The following is an 18,251-nucleotide window of genomic DNA, read 5'->3' as shown; positions in this document are numbered from 1 at the left end:
TGAATCTGACTGATATGAGTTTACTGTAGTGTTTTGATCATTATGAGAAATCTATATGGAATAAAAATAATATAAAATATGTTCTGGAAACCTAAGACATGTATGTTTCAGTGGTGATTTTTGGTGAATTAATTGAGATGATATGATCGGTGAAATAGTACAATCTTTCAAGTAGAAATTCTGTCACAATGAAACTAGCTGCTGAGTTGTATAGGAATGCATGAAAAATGATAGTTTTTATATAATTGTGGTATTTTGACCAAAATACCCTTGCGGGGAATAATTGCTAGTTGATTGCCATGAATTGACCAAATTGCCCTTATGGGGAATAATAGTTAGTTAGTCTTTGTTTGTTGACCAAAATGCCCTTACGGGAATAATTGCTTGTAAGTATGTTATTAATACATGACACGAAAGTAATTGCTCACTCGTGTATCGTATCACAATTGTACTTGTTTAAATCACACACGGTTCACAAACGAAACACGAAACATGATACGTGCATAGGTATTATGTGCCGAGTCTAGAGACTCGTTAAACGTTCCGATACTTAGAAAATCTCTTTGTTATTTTAGAACGCTAGAGAGTTTTCTACGACGCGCATCACTCGGTGATCTAATTTGGAATATTCTTCGCAAACAGTGAGTTCACTTACCCCGCTCTTTGAACTGTTTTCAAACGTTTTTCACTTGGGGGAGATAACATACTCCGATAAACGCATTTTTGAGATAAACACATATTTAAGATTTTGTTATAAATTATATATATCACTTGTAGAGGCTAAGCGGCACGTAACCCTTGAAGTCCCACGCATCGAACCGGTTAATATTTGGAATAGCGAGTCACTGTTGAGTAGTACTACTGGGTTTGACAAACCCCACCCGACGCTAAGCTCAACTGGAGGTTGAGTGGGTGTAATTTTTGGCTAACACTTACCATGGTCTGGGTTGACCTGGTGACGGGCACTTGATAAACAGTCAGCTTCGGTCTCGAACCACTTAGTAATACTTGTTGTATAGATTAGCTACCTATCGATATATAATTTGACATAACATTATCTGGTAACACTTAAACGCTGTAACGTGGTTACACACTTAAACGCCGTAACGTGGTTACGCAAAACATTTAAACGCTGTAACGTGGTTACACACTTAAACGCCGTAACGTGGTTACGCAAAACATTTAAACGCTGTAACGTGGTTACACACTTAAACGCCGTAACGTGGTTACGCAAAACATTTAAACGCTGTAACGTGGTTACACACTTAAACGCCGTAACGTGGTTACGCAAAACATTTAAACGCCGTAACGTGGTTACGCAAAACTTTTAAACGCCGTAACGTGGTTACGCAAAACACTTAACGAAAACGCTGAACTCAAACGCTAAACGATTTGTCTTATATAACTTGTGAACTCACCAACCTCGTGTTGACCCCTTTTAGTATGTTATTCTCAGGTAGCCGAGGCGGGCGCGCGGTTTAGGAGCATGCATTAATTGTTAAACATCTTACTCTGCAAACTAAATTTTAACATTTACATTTGGTTTTAAGTCGTCCTGCGTGACGCAACTTTTGAATTAAGGTTTTACGCTTCCGCACTTATTTTTCATTTAAACGTTTTCTTTGGTTTGGTTATAACTAATGATTCCGATCCTGCCAGTTCACACCCTCTGACGGTAAAACTCCGTTAGTGGATTTTGAGGGTGTGACAGATTGGTATCAGAGCCATTGGTTATAGCGAACTAGAAACTGCATGCATACTAGACTATAACCGCGACGACCCATTAGTTATAATAATACGCACTGCATAGGTTTGTGTAGTCTTGTAATCTTATCTCTTACCTCTTTCGCTCATACGCGCGCGCATACACGGCTTACCTGTAGGGATGTCGACGCCACCCTCATCATCATCCGATTCGATGACGCATGCTCACGGGAAGGAACCGCAGTTACCTACTGCCTCGCCACCCCGCGTAGTCCCGGAACTCGAAGCTCCTGCACCGAAGAGGTACCGCCTATCCGGAGGCTTGTATGACAACGACGTTAGCTGGGAATGGTACCCCAACATGATCAGACGTATGGTCTACCGTGAACAAGTTCCCCCATTGCCTCACCAGAACCACCCTGCTTACCCTAACACCCTACCACCTATAACCGAACCTGTAGAGCGAGTTCTCGCAGCCGTTGTTTCATGTTTGGAGCGTGATGTGGGTTACATGCGCTACACGAGAGAGAACGTTTCCAGATTGTTAAAAGACGAAACCGAGACTAAGGAGGAGATTGCCCGCATGGCGGCGGCAATGAAGGATATGCAAGGGGCTAGTGATCAACAAACGAAGGTTATGATGAAGATGCAAGCCGAGATGATAGACTTGCATGAGCAACTCCAAGAAGCAAGGACCCGAACCGAAATAGCACTCGAGCGTTGCGATGACCTACAAATGCAACTTGCTCAGAACGCAGCAGAACCTGAGGCCGAGCCCGAGGCAGAGCCTGAAGTAGAACCTGAAGAAGATCCCGAAGAGGAGCCTGAGGAGGATCCCGAGGAAGATCCCGAGGAGGAACCCGAAGGAGAACCGGAGGAAGAACCGGCTGAGCCAGAGGCACACTCAGAGGTGTCCCCAGACGATGTGCAGATGTGCAAATTCTTGGATTGGAACTGGCTAACGCGATGAACTGGGAGGAGTTCAAGAACATGATGCGAGAGGAGTACTGTCCGAGAGAAGAGATTTCGAAGTTAGAGTCAGAATTTTGGTCGCTGAAGATGGTGGGCTCAGAAATTGAAGCCTACACTACTCGTTCGCACGAGTTGGCAGTGATGTGTCCGCGGATGGTGGATCCGCCGAGCAAGAGAATAGAGATGTACATTGATAGGTTAGCACCACAGATTCAGGGTATGGTGACGTCTTCCAGACCAGCCACGATCCAACAAGCGATCCGTTTGGCTCACAAACTGACGGATCAGGCTGTGACCCAGGGTGCGTTACCACCGAGGGGTTCGACTGTTAAAGCCCGTGACAACCCGAGTAATGACCACGCCAGCAACAGTAACAACAACAGCAACCCGAACAGCGGGAAGAGAAAGTTCGACAACACCAGATCTTCATCCTCGAACCTCCCACCGCAACAACACTACCGTAAACCCGAGTTCACCCGGAGCTTTAACACTCAGAATCACAACAACAACAACTCCAACAACAACGGTAGCGGGCAGGTTTCGAGCAGATATGCTGGGAAGTATCCAAAGTGCAACAGGTGCAACTATCATCATGTTGGCCAGTGTGACCGTGTCAAGTGTCAAAGATGCGGAAAGATAGGTCACCAAGCGAAAGAATGTAGAGGAGACCTTGCGGCAAAGGGTGCTCCTAAGCAACCGATGACGACTAAGGGATGTTTTGAATGTGGACAGGAAGGTCATTTCCGGAAGGATTGCCCCAAGCTGAAACATAATGACAACAATGGGGGCAATGGAAGTGGCACTAACGGTGGAGGAAATGGCAAAGGAAGAGCGTTTGTGATTGGATCGGGTCAAGCCCGCAATGATCCGCATGTGGTGTCCGGTAAGTTCCCTGTAAACGATTGTTTTGCTTCTGTTTTGTTTGACACTGGAGCTGATAGGAGTTTTGTGTCAAAGGCCTTTAGCCAACTTTTAAACCTTACTCCAACCCCGTTAGACGCTAAGTTTCCTGTTGAATTAGCTAACGGTAAAACTGTAATAACAACTCATATACTTGCGGGATGTAAGTTGAAACTGTCAGGTCATGTTTTTGACATCGACCTTATTCCTTTTACGCTTAGTAGTTTCGATGTCGTTGTCGGCATGGACTGGTTATCCGAGAACCGAGCGGAGATTATATGCCATGATAAAATAGTCCATATTACCACCCCTTCCGGCGAGATCATTTCGGTCCGAGGCGAGAGAAGCGGCATGACCAACAGCATCATCACCCTTATGAAAGCACAGAAGTATCTACGAAAGGGTCATCCGGCAATTTTGGCGCAGATTGTTGAGAAACCCGCGGAGGAGAAACGAATTGAAGACATACCGGTTGTGCGAGACTTTCCGGAAGTTTTCCCGGAGGATTTGCCCGGACTCCCTCCTATTCGTCAAGTCGAATTCCAAATCGAGTTGACACCCGGTGCAGCACCCATAGCACGAGCCCCGTATCGACTCGCACCGGCGGAACTTCAGGAGTTGTCCACTCAGTTGCAAGATTTGTTGGATAAGGGTTTTATCCGACCTAGCTCATCGCCATGGGGAGCCCCTGTCTTGTTTGTCCGAAAGAAAGACGGGACTTTTCGGATGTGCATCGACTACCGGGAGTTGAACAAGGTGACGGTCAAGAACCGTTATCCTTTACCCCGAATTGATGATTTATTTGACCAGCTTCAGGGATCGAGTTACTACTCGAAGATCGATCTACGATCCGGTTACCACCAGCTGAGAGTGCGCGAAGAAGATATTTCAAAGACGGCTTTCAGAACACGGTATGGTCACTACGAGTTCTCGGTTATGCCTTTTGGCCTAACCAACGCGCCAGCCGTATTTATGGATCTCATGAATCGAGTATGCAAGGCGTACCTCGACAAGTTCGTGATTGTTTTCATCGATGATATTCTTGTCTACTCCAAGAACGAGACTGACCACGAAGAGCACTTAAGGATAATTCTGGAACTACTAAAGAAGGAACAACTGTATGCTAAAGTCTCGAAATGTGAATTTTGGCTTCGCGAGGTTCACTTTTTAGGACATGTGATCAACGAGAATGGTATCCATGTCGATCCCGGTAAGGTAGAGGCCATCAAAAACTGGGAAGCACCTAAGACTCCGACTGAAGTGCGACAATTCCTAGGACTGGCCGGCTACTATCGGCGTTTCATCGAGGGATTTTCAAAGATTGCTCAACCCCTCACCGCTTTGACTCACAAGGGCACTAAGTACAACTGGGGTGACGCGCAAGAATCCGCTTTCCAACTATTGAAAACCAAGCTTTGTAGCGCCCCTATTTTAGCCCTCCCCGAGGGAACGGAAAACTTTGAGGTACACTGTGACGCATCTATACAAGGTCTCGGTTGTGTGCTGATGCAACTCGAGAAGGTTATAGCCTACGCCTCTAGACAACTACGGGTTCACGAGAAGAACTACACGACCCATGATTTGGAACTCGGAGCTGTGGTGTTTGCTCTTAAGATATGGAGGCATTACTTGTACGGTACCAAGTTTACCATTTACACCGACCACAAGAGTCTCCAACATATCTACGATCAGAAAGAGCTGAACATGCGACAGCGTCGTTGGGTCGAGCTGCTTAAAGATTATGATTGTGCCATCAAGTACCACCCTGGCAAGGCCAATGTGGTGGCCGACGCCCTCAGCAGAAAAGAAACAGAAAAACCCAGACGAGTAAGAGCATTGCAACTTACGATTCATGCCAGCTTACCCGATCAGATTCGCGATGCGCAACTGGAAGCTTTGAAAGATGAAAATCTTCCATCGGAACTCATGCGGGGCATGAACAAGCAACTTGAAACCAGATCGGACGGGGTCCGATATTTTGAGAACCGGATTTGGGTTCCACGATACGGAGAGTTGAGAACTCTAGTGATGGACGAAGCTCACAAGTCCCGATATTCTATCCACCCTGGCTCAGATAAAATGTATCATGATTTAAAGGCACTTTACTGGTGGCCGAACATGAAAGCCGACATTGCCACCTACGTGAGCAAATGCTTGACTTGTGCCAGAGTCAAGATTGAATACCAGAAACCATCTGGTCTACTGCAACAACCGGAACTCCCAATGTGGAAATGGGAGCACATCTCAATGGATTTTATTACGGGTTTGCCTAAGACACCGACGGGATGCGATACCATCTGGGTGATCGTTGACCGGTTGACTAAATCGGCACATTTCCTAGCGATTAAGGAAACGGACAAAATGGAAAGACTGACTCGAGTATACATGAAAGAAGTGGTGTCTAGACACGGAGTGCCTGTCTCGATCATTTCCGATCGAGATTCTCGTTTTACCTCACACTTTTGGAAGTCGCTGCAAAGCGCACTGGGCACACGTCTCGATATGAGTACAGCATACCATCCTCAGACGGATGGGCAAAGTGAACGGACTATTCAGACCCTGGAGGATATGTTGCGTGCATGCGTTTTAGATTTCGGAAAAAGTTGGGAACCCCACTTACCCTTGGTAGAGTTTTCGTATAATAACAGCTACCACGCAAGTATTAAGGCAGCGCCGTTTGAAGCGCTGTACGGACGGAAGTGTCGATCACCACTCTGCTGGGCAGAGGTGGGTGACAGCCAAATCACTGGTCCAGAACTGGTACTCGAAACCTCGGAAAAGATTGTTCAAATCCGAAATCGCATGGCAGCAGCACGGGATCGCCAAAAGAGTTACGCCGACAAGCGCCGAAAACCTCTCGAATTTAAAGTGAACGATCGGGTGTTACTCAAAGTCTCACCTTGGAAAGGTGTAGTTCGCTTTGGTAAGCGAAACAAACTCAACCCACGGTATGTTGGTCCGTACCGGATAACTGAGCGCATTGGTCCGGTGGCGTACCGACTGGACCTACCAACAGAACTCAGTGGCGTACACGATGTATTCCACGTATCAAATTTGAAGAAATGCCTATCTGATGAAACCCAAGTAGTCCCTTTGGAGGAACTGCAAGTTGATGAACAGTTACGGTTCATTGAGGAACCAGTCGAAGTTTTGGATTGGGAAACCAAAACACTCAAACACAGCAAAATTCCAATCGTTAAGGTTCGTTGGAACTCGAGACGTGGACCGGAGTTCACGTGGGAACGCGAGGATCAAATGATGAAAAAGTATCCTCACCTTTTTGAAGGGCTAACCAAACACCGAAAACCGCGAAACCCGGCAAACCGTCAAACATCACCGAAGGTATGAATTAAATTTCGGGACGAAATTTCTTTTTACTAGGGGATGATATGACAAACTGAAAATTTTTCTTCTTACTCTTTCAGACTCTCATCACGACTTGACTCAAATTTTCGGGACGAAAATTCTTTAACATGGGAATGATGTGACAATCGTCAATTTCAGGTTAACTCCGTTAACTCAACTCCGTCAATTCAAACTTTAAGATCGTTGAATCTATAACGTACACTTCATTACATTTAAACTAGGGTTTAAATGACGCGTAACACTTACTACATGTGTAGTCTTTCGGGATTTGCACCGAAACGCAAACGAGTTGACGCAAACGATTGATAAATAAACGATAAACGTAAAAACAATAATTATGTGATTATTATGTGTTAGGATTATGTGCTATGTGATAAAACTATGGTCATGTTAACTTATTGGGCAAGTATGATGGAATGTTCTAGAAAAACAACACTTGGAAAGAAGAGGGACTAGAGTGTAACTTGTATTATTATAAATACATCACTAATAAACAAACCCTAACTTATTATTAACCTACAACCCTAAATCGGCTCTCTCTCCCTCTCTTGATCCACGGCTGCCGTCCACCTTCATCACACACACACACATCAATCAAGAGATTAATCCAAGAACTAGGTGCTAGGAAGGTATACTTGATCATCTCTTACCTCCTTGTTGTGTAATTTTGATGTTTAATGGGTTGTATGTAAACCCTAACTCAGCCGATTATATGTATGTATGTGATCAATATGATAGTTGTTAGTTGGATAATAGATTGATAACTAGATTGATGTTGTTGCATGATTGATTGTTGTTCTTGATTTGAATTAAAACACAAACCCTAATCTTGTATGTATGGTGTGATTTATATGCATGGATAGTAGTTATGGTGTCTAGAGGGTTATATGGATGCATGATAGTTCATAGATTGTTATGATGTTGAGTTTTGATGTGAACAGATTCTGGACAGAATATATATACGATGTTTAACTGACTGTAACGAAGTGTAAACGTGAAAATTGATTGAGATTGTGAGTACTGCAGTAAACTAGGTTGAGTCTAGTTTCTATAAAGTATAAATTCGTAATTTTTGGATAAGTGGAAGTATACTTTTATGATTTTACAAAAACGTGATGCAAAGCTGAGCTGTTAGACCTGCTGTTAGGTTATATTGTAAATTCTATATCTCATGAACTACGAGGCCAATTGGGTTGGTTCCACTTCTGGAAGTTGACTCACTGAGTTAGGAACCAAACCCAAGTGGTCTTGCATTTATTGGATTTTTCGTTTACCGGGAATTGCAAATAAAATTCTGTTGTGCATGAATCTGACTGATATGAGTTTACTGTAGTGTTTTGATCATTATGAGAAATCTATATGGAATAAAAATAATATAAAATATGTTCTGGAAACCTAAGACATGTATGTTTCAGTGGTGATTTTTGGTGAATTAATTGAGATGATATGATCGGTGAAATAGTACAATCTTTCAAGTAGAAATTCTGTCACAATGAAACTAGCTGCTGAGTTGTATAGGAATGCATGAAATATGATAGTTTTTATATAATTGTGGTATTTTGACCAAAATACCCTTGCGGGGAATAATTGCTAGTTGATTGCCATGAATTGACCAAATTGCCCTTATGGGGAATAATAGTTAGTTAGTCTTTGTTTGTTGACCAAAATGCCCTTACGGGAATAATTGCTTGTAAGTATGTTATTAATACATGACACGAAAGTAATTGCTCACTCGTGTATCGTATCACAATTGTACTTGTTTAAATCACACACGGTTCACAAACGAAACACGAAACATGATACGTGCATAGGTATTATGTGCCGAGTCTAGAGACTCGTTAAACGTTCCGATACTTAGAAAATCTCTTTGTTATTTTAGAACGCTAGAGAGTTTTCTACGACGCGCATCACTCGGTGATCTAATTTGGAATATTCTTCGCAAACAGTGAGTTCACTTACCCCGCTCTTTGAACTGTTTTCAAACGTTTTTCACTTGGGGGAGATAACATACTCCGATAAACGCATTTTTGAGATAAACACATATTTAAGATTTTGTTATAAATTATATATATCACTTGTAGAGGCTAAGCGGCACGTAACCCTTGAAGTCCCACGCATCGAACCGGTTAATATTTGGAATAGCGAGTCACTGTTGAGTAGTACTACTGGGTTTGACAAACCCCACCCGACGCTAAGCTCAACTGGAGGTTGAGTGGGTGTAATTTTTGGCTAACACTTACCATGGTCTGGGTTGACCTGGTGACGGGCACTTGATAAACAGTCAGCTTCGGTCTCGAACCACTTAGTAATACTTGTTGTATAGATTAGCTACCTATCGATATATAATTTGACATAACATTATCTGGTAACACTTAAACGCTGTAACGTGGTTACACACTTAAACGCCGTAACGTGGTTACGCAAAACATTTAAACGCTGTAACGTGGTTACACACTTAAACGCCGTAACGTGGTTACGCAAAACATTTAAACGCTGTAACGTGGTTACACACTTAAACGCCGTAACGTGGTTACGCAAAACATTTAAACGCTGTAACGTGGTTACACACTTAAACGCCGTAACGTGGTTACGCAAAACATTTAAACGCCGTAACGTGGTTACGCAAAACTTTTAAACGCCGTAACGTGGTTACGCAAAACACTTAACGAAAACGCTGAACTCAAACGCTAAACGATTTGTCTTATATAACTTGTGAACTCACCAACCTCGTGTTGACCCCTTTTAGTATGTTATTCTCAGGTAGCCGAGGCGGGCGCGCGGTTTAGGAGCATGCATTAATTGTTAAACATCTTACTCTGCAAACTAAATTTTAACATTTACATTTGGTTTTAAGTCGTCCTGCGTGACGCAACTTTTGAATTAAGGTTTTACGCTTCCGCACTTATTTTTCATTTAAACGTTTTCTTTGGTTTGGTTATAACTAATGATTCCGATCCTGCCAGTTCACACCCTCTGACGGTAAAACTCCGTTAGTGGATTTTGAGGGTGTGACAATACTCGTCTAGCCCTTCAATCACCTCCGTTGCCTCTCGAAGACGCCGTGTGAAATCTGTGGTGATGTCGACATTGAAGCAAAAGGGGAAGGGGAAGAAGGTTGTTGAGACCACATCGGAGGAAGTAGGGAGGACCAAGGCCACCAAAAGGTGGAATGAAATCCCCTGCAAATTGAAGCAGGCAGATCTCGACAACCTGATCACCTCTCAGGGCTTTCCCACCCTGTTTGGCTGCATGTTGCCTAGGTCCGGGCAAACGGCGGCGGACCCGCCTACCGGCTATATATCCCTATATAGCCACTTTTTCACCCACTGCAACCTTCGTCTCCCGATGACAAGGTTTGTGGGTGCACTGTTGAAGTTCTATGGGATTCACATATCCCAAGTCCATCCGTTTGGACTCGTGCGCGTGACTCACTTTGAGTTCATGTGCAAATCCCAGCGCGAGGAACCCACTCCTCGGCGCTTTCAATATTTTTATAAGGCCAAGATCCAAGACAATTGGATCTCTTTTATTCCTCGCAGTCAGAAGGTGAAGTGCTCCACTGTTTCATTCAAGAGCCTTCATGACTGGTCTGAGAGGTTTTTTTACATTAAGGCCGGTGTGATCCCCATCCGTATGACCATGCGCTCTATCACTTCTGCGCCTGCGGATGAGGATGTCCTCAAGAACCCAACTGGCGCATGGGTTAAGAAACTGACCGCCGAACCATCCCCCGCGAAGAAAATTTGCGAGGAGGCGCTGGTTGGGGTCGGCATGAGCAGGCTCTGGGCCGACAGCGCGCTTGAGCCCGTTATCCAAGTCGACGGGTTGTGTAAGTTTTTTTTTTTTTTTTTTTTTTTTTTTTTTTTTTTTGTTTGCGCGAACATAGTTCTTTTGTTGATATCATTTAACTTGTCTTTGCGCAGTCACCAAGGATTACATCCTTGCCGCTTATGATGAACATGTGGAGGGCGGCTCCGTCGAACTTGGCGTTGGGGAGGTTGGTTTCCCGGATCGCTTTGATGACATGTTCATCCCAGTGGATCTGGATTTTGACTTTGACGGTGACGCGCCTGGTAAGCCTTCGCACTCCTGCTCATTCCTTTAGAATACCCAAGTTTATTAACAGTTCTGTCGCTTGTTTTTGTAGATGCGCTTGAAAACTACGAGCTAGAGCTCGCGGAAGAGGAGGAGGAGGAAGAGGAGGCGCCTCTACTAAAGCGCAAAGCTAAGGGGAAATCTGGCGCAGGGGCCAGTAAGAAACAGAAGAAAGAGGACACCCCTGTCGCTCATCCCCATGCTCAAACGAAGGGACCTAAGGAAACCCAGGTGTTTACCACAAAGGTTTCTTTAGCTTCTCTGCCTGTGAGAGTGGGCAGACCTCCTGTCCACTTGAGGTATGGTGGCGTCGCCTCCTCCTTTCACGCGGCTGAAGAGAGAAGCAGTGCCGCGCCTGCAACAGGTATACTTTATTTATCTTCATCTGGCTGAATTGTTATTAAACCTTTGCTCCTTTAAATGTTTGCAGAGGCAGCGACGGTAACAGATCAGCCGCAGGCGCCACAAGGTGCCACGGCTGCGCCGGGGACTCCATCGAAGTCCCCTGTTCTACCCTCTGAAAAGGGTAGAATGGATTTTATGGCGATGTTCGATGCGCGAACAGAATTGCGCCAAGGTAAGTTTTGCACATATGTCTTCTGAATTTTTCCCTTTGGAGTCAGTCATAAACAATTTTTCCTTGTTTATTTGTTCATAGGAGTTGTAGCTGGCGCAACAGTTGCTGGTGATACTCCTGGCGGCACTTCCGGCGCCGCTGGTTCTGGTCCTGCTCCTGCTAGTGCTGAGTCTCCCCTTATTGGGATTACCAAGGAGCAGGAAACCGTATTACGCGCCGAACTGGCGGCGTCGAGACCTCCCTCGCCTCCTCCTGCACGCAGCCCTCCCCGCGAGGCTGGTTTGGAGCCTTCCAGGTCGCAGGAGAAGAGGCCTGTTGAAGAAGACGAGGAGGACGAGGGGGTTCAAGTTGAAGACTCCTTGGGAGACCGCGCCAGCCCTGCGATGCCGCAAGTGTTCGCAGCGCAGACCTCTGATGGGGCTGGCGCTGACTTTCCTGCTTCATCCCCGCAGGTATGTATTGATTTGTTGGTCCGCTGCGCGTATCTCCATATAGGTATGTTTTATGACTTAGAACTTTTCTTGTGTTTTGCAGGAAGGTGTCCACGTTTACCGCCCGAGATGGAATATTAATGAAGAGAGTTCCTTTCAATCCATGGGCGTATGCGAGGACTTCTGGGCTCATGCCGTGCCTCCTACTGAAAGGAGGTATCAGGAGGAGCGCACCCGCGCGGACTTGCTGAACGACCATGTTTTCGCTGGGTCGGCTTTCTTCGCTGCTTCCCAAGAGCTTCGTCGTGATTATGTTAAAGTACGCGACGCTCTTGTGGAAGCCCAGCGAGAGGCTAAGGTGGCCGCCTGGAACCTGTCTGATGCTCGCACGCGAGCTGAGAAACTCCAGGCGGAGCTCAGTGAAAACAGAGCAAGTGCCAACACCGCATACATCAAGCGCGGGCATGAGCTCCAAGCTGCGCGGGAGAAGCAGCAGTTGGCGGAGGCCGAAGTTGCCAAGTACGCGCGCAGAGTGCGTGTCTTGGAACAGCAGGCCGAGGCGCGTGACCAAGCTATCATCCAGAGTATCACTGAGAAATCATCACTGGAGAGCGAGGTTGCGCGCCTGAAAAGGGATTTGGCGGCCGCGCAGGCCGATAGAGATGAGGCCTTGGCCACGGCGGCGTCTAGCCAGGAAGCACTTGGTGCTGCGCAGGCGGAGAAACAAAAAATTTTGGCGGCAGCAGCGTCTGATAAGGAGGAACTAAAAAAGGCTAAGGAAACTGTTGAGTTATTAAACTCTCAGGTTCCTGCCCTCGAGACGTCTGTTGCTGGCCTCGCGCAGGATCGCCAATGGCTGGTGTCACAGGGCATGGCTCGCTGCGCTTTGGCGATGAAATATTCCGCCGAGTTTCAAGCCCTTGTGATGGACTGCAATGCCGCCGCGCGTTTGGTGGATGGCGCCAATGAAGAAAACGTGGATCTACTCACTGGTAGCAGATCTACTTTCCTCGGGTATGATTAAACTGTTTCACCGATGGTTCCTTTGAATCCGTGTTCTTCCACCTACAAAATGAACAGCGCCGTTACTTACCCCTCAGAAAGGGACAGAGGGGTCCTCTTTGGGGTAACCCTCCGGCGTGAGAATCAGTATCTTTGTGGAGAAGATAATAAAGTGTGAGTCAGTGAATATCTCAAGAGTATTGCTGAATCGCTGAATACTCTTGATTGTGTGACTGTGTGTTTTCTGTAACTGACTGTGAGTGAATATAATTCAATATGATTGAATGTGATATCACTGCTTGTAACTGTCAATGATTGAGTGTGAATGAATGTGTCATCAAAGTGGAGTTGATGCTGTATTTATAGTGCTAGGGTTTTCACTGGCTGGGCTCAGCCTCGTTGGCCTCCTCCAATCGCACTGCGCCACGTGTCCTCTGGGACACCTGGCGCTTTCTCGTTGGTTGTAATCATGTGGTAGCACATGTGTCATGCTGAGTTGTCGACCTTTCATTTGGCAGCTGTCAACATCAGCATATTCTTACTCCTTAAAAAGATGCCTTCTAGAAGAGTGTCTGACGTGCACAATCAAGGTTGCCCTGATCCTGATTTGGATAAGGACGAGGTTGATTATGTGTACGTGTGATATGCGCCCATCCTGAGAATGCGCGAAGTCTTCTTTTTATTCTCACGCGCAGATATTTCATGCGCAGGTGTGATATGCACGAGCGTGTGATATGCGCCGCGCGCTGGTGCGCCACGCGCATATGTGACGCGCGAGCATATGTGATGTGCAAGAGCATGCGATATGCGCCGCGCGCATATGTGATGCGCGAGCATATGATGCCTGAGCATGTTTTGTATGCGCGATGCGCCTGGGTTTTGGCTTTGTGCCTTCATAATGTCTTTATCTTGTGGGTTGACCCGCCTTGCTTGGTGTTGAGGCGGGTACATACCTCTTCAATGAAGAAACGTGGATCTACTCACTGGTAGCAGATCTACTTTCCTCGGGTATGATTAAACTGTTTCACCGATGGTTCCTTTGAATCCGTGTTCTTCCACCTACAAAATGAACAGCGCCGTTACTTACCCCTCAGAAAGGGACAGAGGGGTCCTCTTTGGGGTAACCCTCCGGCGTGAGAATCAGTATCTTTGTGGAGAAGATAATAAAGTGTGAGTCAGTGAATATCTCAAGAGTATTGCTGAATCGCTGAATACTCTTGATTGTGTGACTGTGTGTTTTCTGTAACTGACTGTGAGTGAATATAATTCAATATGATTGAATGTGATATCACTGCTTGTAACTGTCAATGATTGAGTGTGAATGAATGTGTCATCAAAGTGGAGTTGATGCTGTATTTATAGTGCTAGGGTTTTCACTGGCTGGGCTCAGCCTCGTTGGCCTCCTCCAATCGCACTGCGCCACGTGTCCTCTGGGACACCTGGCGCTTTCTCGTTGGTTGTAATCATGTGGTAGCACATGTGTCATGCTGAGTTGTCGACCTTTCATTTGGCAGCTGTCAACATCAGCATATTCTTACTCCTTAAAAAGATGCCTTCTAGAAGAGTGTCTGACGTGCACAATCAAGGTTGCCCTGATCCTGATTTGGATAAGGACGAGGTTGATTATGTGTACGTGTGATATGCGCCCATCCTGAGAATGCGCGAAGTCTTCTTTTTATTCTCACGCGCAGATATTTCATGCGCAGGTGTGATATGCACGAGCGTGTGATATGCGCCGCGCGCTGGTGCGCCACGCGCATATGTGACGCGCGAGCATATGTGATGTGCAAGAGCATGCGATATGCGCCGCGCGCATATGTGATGCGCGAGCATATGATGCCTGAGCATGTTTTGTATGCGCGATGCGCCTGGGTTTTGGCTTTGTGCCTTCATAATGTCTTTATCTTGTGGGTTGACCCGCCTTGCTTGGTGTTGAGGCGGGTACATACCTCTTCAATGAAGAAACGTGGATCTACTCACTGGTAGCAGATCTACTTTCCTCGGGTATGATTAAACTGTTTCACCGATGGTTCCTTTGAATCCGTGTTCTTCCACCTACAAAATGAACAGCGCCGTTACTTACCCCTCAGAAAGGGACAGAGGGGTCCTCTTTGGGGTAACCCTCCGGCGTGAGAATCAGTATCTTTGTGGAGAAGATAATAAAGTGTGAGTCAGTGAATATCTCAAGAGTATTGCTGAATCGCTGAATACTCTTGATTGTGTGACTGTGTGTTTTCTGTAACTGACTGTGAGTGAATATAATTCAATATGATTGAATGTGATATCACTGCTTGTAACTGTCAATGATTGAGTGTGAATGAATGTGTCATCAAAGTGGAGTTGATGCTGTATTTATAGTGCTAGGGTTTTCACTGGCTGGGCTCAGCCTCGTTGGCCTCCTCCAATCGCACTGCGCCACGTGTCCTCTGGGACACCTGGCGCTTTCTCGTTGGTTGTAATCATGTGGTAGCACATGTGTCATGCTGAGTTGTCGACCTTTCATTTGGCAGCTGTCAACATCAGCATATTCTTACTCCTTAAAAAGATGCCTTCTAGAAGAGTGTCTGACGTGCACAATCAAGGTTGCCCTGATCCTGATTTGGATAAGGACGAGGTTGATTATGTGTACGTGTGATATGCGCCCATCCTGAGAATGCGCGAAGTCTTCTTTTTATTCTCACGCGCAGATATTTCATGCGCAGGTGTGATATGCACGAGCGTGTGATATGCGCCGCGCGCTGGTGCGCCACGCGCATATGTGACGCGCGAGCATATGTGATGTGCAAGAGCATGCGATATGCGCCGCGCGCATATGTGATGCGCGAGCATATGATGCCTGAGCATGTTTTGTATGCGCGATGCGCCTGGGTTTTGGCTTTGTGCCTTCATAATGTCTTTATCTTGTGGGTTGACCCGCCTTGCTTGGTGTTGAGGCGGGTACATACCTCTTCAAGTATGGTGGATAAGACCCGTTTTCTCCTATATGGGTGACCATAAACCAGGTAATACCAGCGAGACCTGAACCAATTAAACCCGGTTATTTACAATAGAGTTGGTTCGGAGGTCTTCATAATACAATTATCCGGGTTGGGTCAGGTATTGCAGGCCCGTTTCTATGTTCAATTTGAAAATGACAATCCAAGACAAAATTAGAACAACCAAAGTTATATATACCTCATAATATACGATTGAGATTTCAAATAAGCTATCACTATACATAATTCAATTTGAAAACGACCACAGCTAGCGTTCAGAGAAATATTATCTAAAAACAAATAACCGCATTATATTCATACATGATCGATTTGTTTGATCTATGATGACTTGGTTTATTGTGTAGAAAAACATCAAGATTACATCTTTTATCTAGCTCCCTTCTGTCTCATTTTTCGCTAACCTTTTGAAATGGAAAACGACATCCATTAAAAAGGCATATATAATGGATAAGCGTAACATCAATTTCTAAAATTTGGTTAAAGTTCACGTGAACTACTCTTCTCTTTCTATAAATACATTTTGTGTAGTATTTTTATAACATAAAAACTTCTATTTTCCTTCTATGGTGTAGATTACTAGATTCTATTAAAGTAGTTGTGCTATGTCACAAAAATACATACTTAAAACATCAACAACAACAAACTCATATAAACTGTCACATTATTGTCATATCATATTTCAAATTTTTCTAAAAAACCTTACTTTCTTCCACAAAAACAAACTTTCACAAACTCATTAAAAAAATATTAAATGTGTGTGTATATATATGATATATATGTGTGTATGTGAGAAAGATGACACCTCACCTAGTCCTTTGCAAGTTTGTAGAGACAAACTTGTCTCATGGACTTTACTCCACAACAAGGAAGTTTGTGTTCTACAAGTTTGTATAATGCACCTAGATCCAAATTTAGGGAACCGAAGCCTGTTGTAAATGCTCTTACAACGACATAGGCTTGTTTGTTCAATATAAATGTATACAGAAATAACCTTATATTGATTACTTATTTACATTTATCAAAGTATATGGGTTATAAAATACAAAAGTAAAAGCATATAAGCAAGAGAGAAATTATAAAATTATAATCATATATGTTTTAATATTATTTAAAAAACTTACAGTTAAAAATTGTTTGATATTTAAAGTTAAAACATGTACGTAGTAAAGTAAACGTAAGTAGAAAAATGAGCGTTTATGGTACTCTAGCCTAGCGCAGGTGCTTCCACTACCATTCTTTTCTTTTCTTTTTTACATAAAGACTTAAGACAGCCACCATCAAACAAACGGAACCCACACGTACTCAATGTCATTGATATTTATATTAATATATCCTTTTTTCCTTCACAATATATAACAACTAGATTGATCAAATATAGATATATTGTTCTTTTTCTTGATTGTATTATCACCGGAGATCGAATTAAGATCATGAAGTTCTGCAAGAAATACGAAGAGTACATGCAAACCCACGATCAAAATAAGCTACCCGCTGTCGGTTTTAAAAATATCAAGAAAATCTTGAAACGATGCCGTAGAGACAAGTTACCCGGTTGCACTCATCCTTGCCCCGGTATATATGCACATATATGTTTTACAAAGAATCATTGTTATTATTGTTGGTATGTTTATGTTTATGTTTTTTAAAATTCTATAATATATATGTAGTTTGTGATGGAAGCTTCTTTCCTTCGCTTACAAAGGAGATGTCTATGGTGGTTGGATGTTTTAACGAGTGTGCACAAAAGGTGGTTGATGTTCATCTAGCAAGTGGCGGGTTTCGCAAGTACTTTGTGTGGTGTACCCACAAGTTGCAAAGGAATCATCACGGTGCTTTGATTCAACAAGGCAATGATCTTGTTGCTTACGCAGTTAATAATGCCATTGCTATGCGAAAAATACTTAAGAAATATGATAAGGTATGCCTTGTCTTTAATGGTCGATATTTTATTTGACCCCTTTATTAGTTAGTGGGTTTATTTGGGTTATGTTAAAAAAAAGGTCTAAAAATTGGTCTCTCATACTAATAATGGTTCATTTTTAATCAAACGTGTCTTTACCAGTTACCCAATACCCCGTCATTATGTTTTTTTCATATTGAACAAACAAACACTTATATTATAATTATAATGCAGATACATGGCTCTAATCAAGGTGAAGCATTTAGGTCACAAGTCCAAAGCATGCACATGGAAATCCTGCAATCTCC

The 18,251-nt window shown here is 44.2% G+C and overlaps 1 pseudogene across 1 annotated transcript; it reads left to right on the top strand.

The window, feature by feature from the left end:
• The first annotated feature begins 17,446 nt into the window (after positions 1–17,446).
• Positions 17,447–18,246, top strand: LOC143605434 (E3 ubiquitin-protein ligase NLA pseudogene; annotated as a pseudogene). The gene is made up of 3 exons (XR_013148534.1): positions 17,447–17,615; positions 17,711–17,961; positions 18,178–18,246. The product of XR_013148534.1 is annotated as an E3 ubiquitin-protein ligase NLA pseudogene (transcript).
• Positions 18,247–18,251: the final 5 nt, after the last annotated feature.

The sequence above is a fragment of the Bidens hawaiensis genome, unplaced genomic scaffold (assembly GCF_021521415.1).
Source record: "Bidens hawaiensis isolate Kalapana, Puna unplaced genomic scaffold, B.hawaiensis_p1.1 tig00069361_1, whole genome shotgun sequence".
Classification (NCBI taxonomy): Eukaryota; Viridiplantae; Streptophyta; class Magnoliopsida; order Asterales; family Asteraceae; genus Bidens; species Bidens hawaiensis.
This window is presented reverse-complemented; position numbering and strand designations above follow the sequence as displayed.